Source organism: Armigeres subalbatus, unplaced genomic scaffold (assembly GCF_024139115.2).
Source record: "Armigeres subalbatus isolate Guangzhou_Male unplaced genomic scaffold, GZ_Asu_2 Contig377, whole genome shotgun sequence".
Lineage (NCBI taxonomy): Eukaryota > Metazoa > Arthropoda > Insecta > Diptera > Culicidae > Armigeres > Armigeres subalbatus.
In genome coordinates, this window is record NW_026943127.1 from 28,690 (window position 1) to 41,437 (window position 12,748).

A 12,748-nucleotide genomic window follows, 5' to 3' on the forward strand; every position below is an offset into this window, starting at 1 on the left:
ATAATTTCGCAATCATACTCCTCTTGTTGAGTTGACAGAGTCAACATTAGGAAACATAAAATTTGAGTCGATCTGTCCAATGAAAGGTTTATTGCCTAATTTACAACTATTGACCACGCGGAGTAAAAATTAGCAACTCTGTTACCAATACATGGTGACACGTAGAGATAGAGGAAGACCTATTGGTGTTGGTGCAGAGGTAGTGCTTGATGGGGATGTGTGTGAAGTAGTTGAAGAATTTGTTTATTTTGGAACGCTTGTGACATGTGACAACGACGTTTCCAGTGAAGACATATTGCTGCTGCGAATAGGGTCTTGCAGGAACAAGCTGTGTTGGTTTCCGTTTTTAAGATCTTCTTTGGTTAATCAAAATCTTCTACATTTTAAATGACAGCATCCATACTCCAGCTGATCCAGCAAAAAAAAATAGGTTCCCTAGAAACATAACAAACTAGAAAACTACAAGAAACTAGATGAGGTAGATAAGACAACCGCGAAAGAATTGTGAAAATCGCTTAGATGACGCCCGGGATCCTGCTGTTTGAAATCATGATTCTAATGATTTTTTGATCGCAGTATTCGACATGTTAACCATGTTTTCCATAATACAAGTTCCATATTAATTTTTGCACACTTGTTCATATATTTAATAAAACGGATGAGATGAAATTTGCCTAAAGAGCTTAGTCACAAGATGAATCATCGCACAAATGTACCATGCGTTTCCATATGCTTTTATGCTTATATGCTGCTGAACAGTTTTCATAATCCCTACCTATCGTTTACCTTAGAGGCCATTTTTGACTGAAAACACTCATGGGGATATTCAGATATCGTAATAACTTAGATTATCGCAATAACTTAGTATTTTAACTTATCTGAGCATGAAAGCACACAAATATGCAAGAGACTTCAACGCCGGTACAGCGATGATCCCCCTCCTACTTTGTAATTTTTGAGGTCGAGAACTACAAATGCAACACATTCATTCATTTATTTAGGGTACATCTAAACAGATAACACTGAATCAACAATTTGACGGCACAATACACGGTTTGAGGCCGCATCTCTCCATCCTCGAATGCGCCCCACGCTCGCCAACTAGTATTGCACCTGGTCTGCCCACCTTGCTCGCTGTGCTCCACGCCGCCTCGTACCTGCCGGATCGGAAGCGAACACCATCTTTGCAGGGTTGCTGTCCGCAGGTCTGGTTGCGTGTCACTTTTTAGTGACTGGGTCATATTTTTCGGGTCAGTCACTGAAAAGTCTCCTTTTTCGAGCTCAAGTCACTAAAGTCACCTTTTACCCTTCTTACACCCTAAGAAGGGTATAAAGATCGCTTGAAAAACCGACTTTTTATCCGAGGCTCGGAGACCCAAGTCGTATATACCAATCAACTCAGCTCGACGAACTGAGCACATGTATGTATGTGTGTGTGTGCGTGTGTGCGTGTGTGCGTATGTGTGTGCGTTACAAAAATCTCACATCAAGATCTCAGCCGTCCGTGGACCGATTTGCACGATTTTAACACTAAACGAAAGCTATGACCCGATTTGAACTCTTGGGCTTAAACAGAAGCTGTAATATTGCCATTTAAGGCGGCAAATCAAATCTGCAGTCTTTTTGTATTTTTTAAAAATTGTTAAATTTACAGAAGTATCCCTTTTTACCCTTCTTACATCCTAAGAAGGGTATAAAGATCGCTTGAAAAACCGACTTTTTATCCGAAGCTCAGAGACCCAAGTCGTATATACCAATCAACTCAGCTCGACGAACTGAGCACATGTATGTATGTATGTGTGTGTGTGTGTGTGCGTGTGTGCGTGTGTGCGTATGTGTGTGCGTTACAAAAATGTCACATCAAGATCTCAGCCGTCCGTGGACCGATTTGCACGATTTTAACACTAAACGAAAGCTATGACTTTGTCATTGTACGAGTTTAATTAGCAATCGAACATTTGGTTCCAGAGATATGTGACAAATACGAACATGAAGTGTATTTTCAGAAAACTAACAAAATAATGTCACATAAATATCTCAGCCGTCTGCAAACCAATTTGCATGATTTTATCTTTAAACGAAAGCTATGACTTTGCCATTGAACCCATTGTATTTTGATTTTGCAATTAGACATTGGGTTCCGGAGATATCTCTGAAATACGAACATAAAGCATTAGACGTATCAACTTCACACATTGGTAAAATATGTCCCATCAAGATCTCAGTCGTCCTTGGACCGATTTGTGCGATTTTATCTTTAAACGAAAGCTATGTTTTTGTCATTGGACCCATTAATTTTTTTCTGCAATCGGAAATTCGGTTTCAGAGATATCTGTGAAAAACGAATATGAGACATATTTTCAGACTACTAATGAAGAATTGTCACACCAATATCTCAGCCGTCTATGACCCCATTTGAACTCTTTTGGGCTTAAACAGGAGCTATAATATTGCCATTTAAGGCGGCAAATCAAATCTGCAGTCTTTTTGTATTTTTTCAAAATTGTTAAATTCTCAGAAATATCCTTTTTTTTTATTTTGAAATCGATAAAAGCATGATAATATCAGTTATTTTATATTCAATTGAAGGTCATATGCATAGAAATTGTAATATGCACTGGGCACACACAACCATTCAAAAGTGTAAGAAGGGTTGCGTTCACTGTAGGTGGATTAAGTCGGGTTTTTATTTTGAAATCGTTAAAAGCATGATAATATCAGTTATTTTACATTCAATTGAAGGTCATATGCATAGAAATTGTAATATGCACTGGGCACAGACAACCATTCAAAAGTGTAAGAAGGGTTGCGTTCACTGTAGGTGGATTAAGTCGGGTTTTTTCTGTAAAAATCACTATTTTCAACTATTTTGATCAAAATTCAGGGATTAGTTATGGGCATCGCTGTAGAATGAAAATTACATTTTTTTTAAATGAAGCTTTAAATATGTACCAGTCGAATTCTGTTCCAATCAAATGGCGAATCTGGGAAAATAAAAGCTATAGGAACTTGTTAACCTAAAATTTACTCGCGGCTTAAAAGTTCAGCTAAAACTTTTTAGCTTTTAAATATTGAATAATTAGAGACATTGTATGTCACTGTTCATGATTTTGTATGTTGTGAGACATGCAAGATGGGCTTAATTTACTTACTTAGCGACATCTACTCCGATCAATACTTGAGAATATTTCAAAATATATTCTGATGATAATTTGAACATTCAAATTCTATAAACTTTGCAGATCCCAATAAAAAGAATCATCTTTAATTTTTTCTGTTGATTTTGACTTACCAATACATTTGTGATTTAGTACACTCAACCCTCTTTTTACGTCACTTATTGGGGGGACGTAAATTGAAATCGAAGTGTGCCGCGCCCCAATGAAGATGCATTTTTTTCCGCGTTAATAAATTTTCAGTTTCCTTCAGCGAAAAATAAAAGTTTCGGCTGATGACGTTGTAGTCGATCTTGATTTAACCGTTTGAAATTTTGCAGTTTCGTTTTGAAAAATGAAGAAGTATCCGTTTCTAATCGATTACTCGTGCCCTTGTGAACAATGTGTCGGGGTGTTACAGTTTTCCTCGTATTGCCGTGATTCTTCATTTTGTTGTTTCTGTATTACTTTTTTTCCCGACGTGCAACGCGGATTTATAATTGTAGATGGTCGTGTCGAAAAAAAAAACACCTAGTTCTGCCATATCGGTGGGCAATTCGACAAGCCCTTAGTGTCGGGAAAAACGTGAAGAGAAGTAAGAGGGGCCGAACGAGAAAAATAGTGGTTCAGTTGCTCCTGCGTGTACTTTTGAAATCAGCATTGTTTTGAAGGTCCATTAACTCTGAAGACTCCAAGTTGATGTTGTACATTTAGTGTGTGAAGTTGGTCCCCAACTGGTTGCATGGGGGCAACCGTTTTCGCTGGGCATCGGATTGTATTTGGTGAGATCAAACCAATGTTATTCTATTTCATATTATAGACAATAGTATCTTTCCTTTCCGTGTCCATTCCATTTGATTCCACCACGTCGTATTCCTTTTCATATACGTGTTTCGACCCCAGCTGTGGGGTCGTCTTTGGTGTCCCGTGCTTGACTTTTTGTTTTGGTACATTTTCAAACATGTTTTTCATATCACTCATTTGGTTATCGAGAATGTACATAAGTGTATTCGGTTTTCTATAGAGCCAACATCACCACGATATACTTTCCATATTAAAAATAGGCCTGAAATCAGTTCAGATATTACTTGCATCAGTCTTGCTGTGACTGCGATTTTACCAGATATATTATACATATATCATACTACTTATTATATCTATTGCTCTTATTATTATTATTAATCCTATATTTAATCCATCACTGTGTCATATATGCAATCCCAAGCAACCAGAAGTTCGGATAAGAAGGGCTATTTTGGCTTAATCAGCTCTCATTTTAAGTATTTTTTTGTATGTAACGGTACTTTAAGTGAACTCTTAAGTTCCGTTAAGGATGCTTGGAACTTGATGTGAACCATAGTGAACCAATTAGTTCGGTTAAGAGTAAATTTAAGTAAAATCTGAACTTCTGGTTGCTTGGGATACCACCGTAGTTCGTTTTTTTTTCTATGTAGTGGTGGTTTGTCACTATCCTTTCTAGCATTCATTATTGAAATTACAATTTTAATTTTACGGAGATCATGGTGAATGCTCTAAACAAATGTCATAGCTCATAGGTATTGGTCATACTTCAGTATAGGCAAGGTTCTCCTATCTTTAAGTGTTTAGAATTTTTATAATTATTTTTCCATGGATGTTCTTTGTCTAATGTTGACTATCCTCGAAGCATTATGGAGTTCAGTGCATGTTTTCTCGTATTTCGGACAGCGGTGATTCTCCAGTAAGCAGAGCGATCGGCCGATCGTCGAAATTTAGTTTTGCTTTGTGCGGAAAGCAAAACGATCGGCTGGTCATCGAAATTTTGTTCTGCTTTGTGCGGGTGAGTAAATTATTCAGAAGGTGAAAATTTGTTTCTTGTCCAGTCGTGTTTCTCCACTAAGCAGAGCGATTGGCCGGTCTTCAAAATTTAGTTTTGCTTTGTGCGGAAAGCAAAACGATCGGCTGGTCATCGAAATTTTGTTCTGCATTGTGCGGGTGAGTAAGTTAATCAGAAAGTGAAAATTCAGTTCGCATCCAGTTGTGTAGTGCGGTCGATAATTAGAATAATTTGCGTTCGTTCGATTGTTATTGTTTTAAATCAAACTACACGCTATACACGGCAGACCGTTTACCAAAACGAACCCTGCCACACTCCCTACCCCATATATCCAACATCCCAGTGATTTCTCGTGGAAGTGCAGATGACTCGTCGGCTTCTATCAAAGCGAGTATCACGTCAACAATTTCCTACCTATTCCTCAATTGACCTGCATTCGGACACGGCCGGCGCTGGTATTGCTTATTTTTGGGTCACCAGTTCTTACACATTGAAGATGATGTTAGTCCCAAACTTCATCTATTGGTTCTCTGTGTAATTACAGCTGACCTGGCAATAACGGAGTAGCAACCGTGGGCGGTCAATCATGCTCATGCTCATGCTCATGCTCATGCTCACTTATTGGGGGGACGTAAATCGAATGTGACGTAAAAAGAATTTTTGCTAAAATTTCTAGTATTTCACTTAATTTATTGATAGTGAGGATACTTTCAAATACATTCACTTGCGTCTTACATGAGGTATTGTAAGATCTCTCCGAATCCAGCAGATGTTATAAGATCTCCAAATTGTCCTGGAGTTTGAATCAAATGGTCTACCGAATCAACCAAAGCCTCCATGATGTCCCAAGTCGTGGTATCAACTCAATTATGTCCTCCGAGGATTTGTCTTTCACTTGCGTCTCAAAACAAGACATATGAGGTGTTGTAAGATCTCCAAATTGTCCTGAAGTTTGAATCAAATGGTCCACCGAATCAACTAAAGCTTCCATGATGTCCCCAGTCTCGGTGTCAACCCAATTTTGTCCTCCGATTATTTGTCTTTCACATCCGTCTTCAATTCTTGCATGTATGAAGTTGTAAGATCTCCAAATCGTCCTGGAGTTTGAATTAAATGGTGTACCGAATCTACTGAGGCTTGCATGATGTCCTCAGCCGCGGTATCATCCCAATCATGCCTTCCGAGTATTTGTCTTTCACCTGCGTCTCAAGTCCAGGTATATGAGATGCTTTAAGATCTGCAAATTGTCCTGGAGTTTGAATCAAATGGTCTACAGAATCAAACAAGGCTTCCACGATGTCCCCAGCCTCGGTGTCAACCCAACTTCGTCTTCTGATAATTGGTCTTTTACTAACGTCTCAAATACAGGCATATTCGATATTGTAAGATCTCCAAATTGTCCTGGAGTTTAAATCAAATGGTGAAATGAATCAACCAAGGCTTCCATGGTGCCCCCAGCCACGGTATCATCACAATCATGCCCTCCGAGTATAAGACTTTTACTTGCGTTTCAAGTCCAGGTATATGAGATATTTTAAGATCTGCAAATTGTCCTGGAATTTAAATCAAATGGTCTATCGAATCAAACAAAGCCTTTATGATGTCCTAAGCCATAGTATCAACTCAATTATGTCCTCCGAGGATTTGTCTTTCACTTGCGTCTCAAAACAAGACATATGAGGTGTTGTAAGATATCCTAATTGTCCTGGAGTTTGAATCAAATTTTGTAATGAATCAACCAAGAATTCCATGGTGCCCCCAGCCGCGGTATCATCCCAATCATTCCATCCGAGTTTTTGGCATTCACTTGCGTTTAAAGTCCAGGTATATGAGATGTTGTAAGATCTCAAAAATGTCTTGGAGTTCAAATCAAATGGTCTACATAATCAACCAAGACTACCACGATGTCCAGAGCCACAATGTCGACCCAATTTTGCCTTCCGAGTATTAGTCTTTTACTAACGTCTCAAGTCCTTACACCTCATGTTGTAAGATCTCCAAAATGTCCTGGAGTTTGAATCAAAAAATCTAATCAATCAACCAAGGCTTAACCCAATTATGTCCTCCGATTATTTGTCTTTCACTTACGTCTCAAATCCAGGCATATGAGATTTTTTAAGATCTCCAAATTGTTCAGGAGATAGAATCAAATGGTCTACCGAATCTACTGAGGCTTGCATGATGTCCTCAGCTGCGGTATCATCCCACTCATGCCCTCCGAGTATTTGTCTTTCACTTACGTCTCAAGTCCATGTATATGAGATGTTTTAAGATCTGCAAATTGTCCTGGAGTTTAAATCAAATGGTCTACAGAATCAACCAAGGCTTCCACGATGTCTCCAGCCTCGATGTCAACCCAACTTTGTCTTCTGAGTATTGATCTTTTACTAACGTCTCAAATACAGGCATATTCGATATTGTAAGATCTCCAAATTGTCCTGGAGTTTGAATCAAATGGTCTATCGAATCAACCAAAGCCTTCACGATGTCCTAAGCCGTGGTATCAACTCAATTATGTTCTCTGAGTATTTGTCTTCTACTTGCGTCTCAAAACAAGACATATGAGGTGTTGTAAGATCTCCAAATTGTCCTGGAGTTTGAAACAAATGGTGTAATGAATCAACCAAGGCTTTCATGGTGCCCCCAGCAGCGATATCTAACCAATTATGTCTTCCGGTTATTTGTCTTTCACTTACGTCTCAAATACAGGCATACGATACGTTTTAAGATCTACAAATTGTTCTGGAGTTTGAATCAAAAGTTCTGCCGAATCAAACAAGGCTTTCACGATGTCCCCAGCCGCGGTGTCGACCCAATTTTGTCTTCTGAGCATTGGTCTTTTACTAACGTCTCAAATACAGGTATATGAGATGTTCTAAGATCTCAAAATTGTTCTGGAGCTTAAATCAATTGATCTATCGAATCAACCAAAGATTTCATGATGTCCTAAGCCGTGGTATCAACTCCAATATGTTCTGTAAATATTTTTCTTTCACTTGCATCTCAAAACAAGACATATGAGGTGTTGTAAGATCTCCAAATTGTCCTGGAGTTTGAATCGAATGGTCTAATGAATCAACCAAGGCTACCATGGTTCCCCCAACCGCAGTGTCAACCCAATTTTGTCTTCTGAGTATTAGTCTTTCACTTGAGTCACAAATTTTAGCTTGTAAGATGTTGTAAGATCTTCAAATTGTCCTGGAGTTTGAATCATATGGTCTACCAAATCAAACAAGGCTTTCATGATTTCTTCACTCGCGGTATCAACTCAATTATATTCCCCGAGTGTTTGTTTTTCACTCGTCTTAAATCAAGGCATATGAGGTGTTGTAAGATCTCAAAGTTTTCCTGGAATTTGGATAGTTTGCGAATTGCGTCTCAAATTCTGACATGTAACATGTTGTAAGATCTCCCAATTGTTCAAGAGATTGAATCAAATGGTCTACCGAATCAATCAAGGCTTCCATTATGTCCCCGGCCACGAAGTCTAGACTTCAGATATTTCTTCGATGACCTGGAGTGGAATAATTGTTAAATGCGTATCTAATATGGATCTATGGATCAAAATGGGATGAACCATTTAAAAATAATAATCCTGTAGACCTGAAGACCAGTACTCCACGAGTTTATTAAATTACCTGGAATGGAACAATAGTTGAAGAGGTATCCAATTTAGTCCTATGGGTATGAGCAAGTTTTTTTTAAAGAGATAACAGCCTTTTGGTTACGCGTGTTGACCGTAAAGCTTATATTTCAGGGATGGATGATATTCATGGATGATCTGCAATGGAACAATAGTTGAAGCCGTATTCACTTTAGTTCTATGGATCAAAACGGGCATGGCCCATATTTATTGGCGAATTTAGTCACAATGCAATTGCTAGAACCATCCCTACAAACATTTTAGTTTTATCCTGATTTTACCGAAGTCATGTAGAGCAAATAATGCTTTTCGTGACCGTTATAGAACTAAAAATGTTCCTTGGGATGATTGTCTGACTTGTGCTGCGCAGGTTGTTACTGGGGTTGCTGGGGACATCATGAAGGCCTTGGTTGATTCGGCAAACCATTTGATTCAAGCTCCTGGACAATTTGGAGATCTTACACCAACTCATATGCCTGGAATTGAAACGCAAGTGAAAGACAAATACCCTGGAAACATAATTGTGCTTATACCACGGCATGGGGCATCATGGAAGCCTTGGTTGATCCGGCAGACCATTTGATTCAAACTCCTGAACAATTTGGAGATCTTAAAACATCTCATATGTCTGGATTTGAGACGTAAGTGAAAGAAAAATTATTCGGAGGACATAATTGGGTTGATATCGCAGCTATGGACATCATGAAAGCCTTGGTTGATTCGGCAAACCATTTGATTCAAGCTCCAGGACGATTTGGAGATCTTACCACATCTCATATGTCTGGATTTGAGACGCAAGTGAAAGGAAATTACTCGGAGGACATAATTGGGTTGATACCGCAGCTATGGACATCATGAAAGCCTTGGTAGATTCGGCAGACCATTTGATTCAAACTCCAGGACGATTAGGAGATCTTACTGCATCCCATATGTCTGGATTTGAGACGCAAGTGAGAGAAAATTACTAGGAGGACATAATTGGGTTGATATCGCCGCTATGGACATCAAGGAAGCCTTGGTGGATTCGGCAGACCATTTGATTCAAACTCCAGGACGCTTTGGAGATCCTACTACATCTTATATGTCTGGATTTGAGACCCAAGTGAAAGACAAATAATCGGAGGGCATAATTGGGTTGATACCGCGGCTGAGGACATCATGGAAGCCTTGGTTGATTATGCAAACCATTTGATTCAAACTCCAGGACGATTTGGAGATCTTACCACATCTCATATGTCTGGATTTGAGACGCAAGTGAAAGGAAATTACTCGGAGGACATAATTGGGTTGATACCGCAGCTATGGACATCATGAAAGCCTTGGTAGATTCGGCAGACCATTTGATTCAAACTCCAGGACGATTTGGAGATCTTACTACATCCCATATGTCTGGATTTGAGACGCAAGTGAAAGAAAATTACTAGAAGGACATAATTGGGTTGATATCGCAGCTATGGATATCATGAAAGCCTTGGTAGATTCGGCAGACCATTTGATTCAAACTCCAGGACGATTTGGAGATCTTACTGCATCCCATATGTCTGGATTTGAGACGCAAGTGAGAGAAAATTACTAGGAGGACATAATTGGGTTGATATCGCAGCTATGGACATCATGGAAGCCTTGGTGGATTCGGCAGACCATTTGATTCAAACTCCAGGACGCTTTGGAGATCCTACTACATCTTATATGTCTGGATTTGAGACGCAAGTGAAGGAAAATTACTCGGAGGACATTATTGGGTTGATACCGCGGCTGAGGACATCATGGAAGCCTCGGTGGATTCGGCAGACCATTTAATTCAAACTCCAGGACGATTTGGACATCTTACTACATCTTATATGTCTGGATTTGAGACCCAAGTGAAAGACAAATAATCGGAGGACATAATTGGGTTGATACCGCGGCTGAGGACATCATGGAAGCCTTGGTTGATTAGGCAAACCATTTGATTCAAACTCCAGGACGATTTGGAGATCTTACCACATCTCATATGTCTGGATTTGAGACGCAAATGAAAGAAAATTACTCGGAGGACATAGTTGGGTTGATACCGTAGCTATCGACATCATGGAAGCCCTGGTGGATTCGGCAGACCATTTGGTTCAAACTCCAGGACGATTTTGAGATCTTAATACATCTCATATGTCTGGATTTGAGACGCAAGTGAAAGACAAATACTCGGAGAACATAATTGGGTTGATACCGCGGCTGGGGACGTCATGGAAGCCTCGGTTGATTCAGCAGACCATTTGATTCAAACTCCAGGATGATTTGGAGATCTTACTACATCTTATATGTCTGGATTTGAGACCCAAGTGAAAGACAAATGATAGGAGGACATAATTGAGTCGATACCGCGGCTGAGGACATCATGGAAGCCTCGGTTGATTCGGCAGACCATTTGATTCAAACTCCAGGACAATTTGGAGTTCTTATCACATCTCATATGTCTGGATTTAAGACGCAAGTGAAAGTAAAATACTCGGAGGACATAATTGGGTCATTGCCGGAGCTATGGACATCATGGAAGCCTTGGTTGATTCTTCGGACCATTTGATTCAAACTCCAGGAGGATTTGGAGATATTACTACATCTTATATGTCTGGATTTGAGACGCAAGTGAAAGACAAATACTCGGAGGACATAATTGGGTTGATACCGCGGCTGGGGACGTCATGGAAGCCTCGGTTGATTCAGCAGACCATTTGATTCAAACTCCAGGATGATTTGGAGATCTTACTACATCTTATATGTCTGGATTTGAGACCCAAGTGAAAGACAAATGATAGGAGGACATAATTGAGTCGATACCGCGGCTGAGGACATCATGGAAGCCTTGGTTGATTAGGCAAACCATTTGATTCAAACTCCAGGACGATTTGGAGATCTTACCACATCTCATATGTCTGGATTTGAGACCCAAATGAAAGAAAATTACTCGGAGGACATAGTTGGGTTGATACCGTAGCTATCGACATCATGGAAGCCCTGGTGGATTCGGCAGACCATTTGATTCAAACTCCAGGACGATTTTGAGATCTTAATACATCTCATATGTCTGGATTTGAGACGCAAGTGAAAGACAAATACTCGGAGAACATAATTGGGTTGATACCGCGGCTGGGGACGTCATGGAAGCCTCGGTTGATTCAGCAGACCATTTGATTCAAACTCCAGGATGATTTGGAGATCTTACTACATCTTATATGTCTGGATTTGAGACCCAAGTGAAAGACAAATGATAGGAGGACATAATTGAGTCGATACCGCGGCTGAGGACATCATGGAAGCCTCGGTTGATTCGGCAGACCATTTGATTCAAACTCCAGGACAATTTGGAGTTCTTATCACATTTCATATGTCTGGATTTAAGACGCAAGTGAAAGTAAAATACTCGGAGGACATAATTGGGTCATTGCCGGAGCTATGGACATCATGGAAGCCTTGGTTGATTCTTCGGACCATTTGATTCAAACTCCAGGAGGATTTGGAGATATTACTACATCTTATATGTCTGGATTTGAGACGCAAGTGAAAGACAAATACTCGGAGGACATAATTGGGTTGATACCGCGGCTGGGGACGTCATGGAAGCCTCGGTTGATTCAGCAGACCATTTGATTCAAACTCCAGGATGATTTGGAGATCTTACTACATCTTATATGTCTGGATTTGAGACCCAAGTGAAAGACAAATGATAGGAGGACATAATTGAGTCGATACCGCGGCTGAGGACATCATGGAAGCCTTGGTTGATTAGGCAAACCATTTGATTCAAACTCCAGGACGATTTGGAGATCTTACCACATCTCATATGTCTGGATTTGAGACCCAAATGAAAGAAAATTACTCGGAGGACATAGTTGGGTTGATACCGTAGCTATCGACATCATGGAAGCCCTGGTGGATTCGGCAGACCATTTGATTCAAACTCCAGGACGATTTTGAGATCTTAATACATCTCATATGTCTGGATTTGAGACGCAAGTGAAAGACAAATACTCGGAGAACATAATTGGGTTGATACCGCGGCTGGGGACGTCATGGAAGCCTCGGTTGATTCAGCAGACCATTTGATTCAAACTCCAGGATGATTTGGAGATCTTACTACATCTTATATGTCTGGATTTG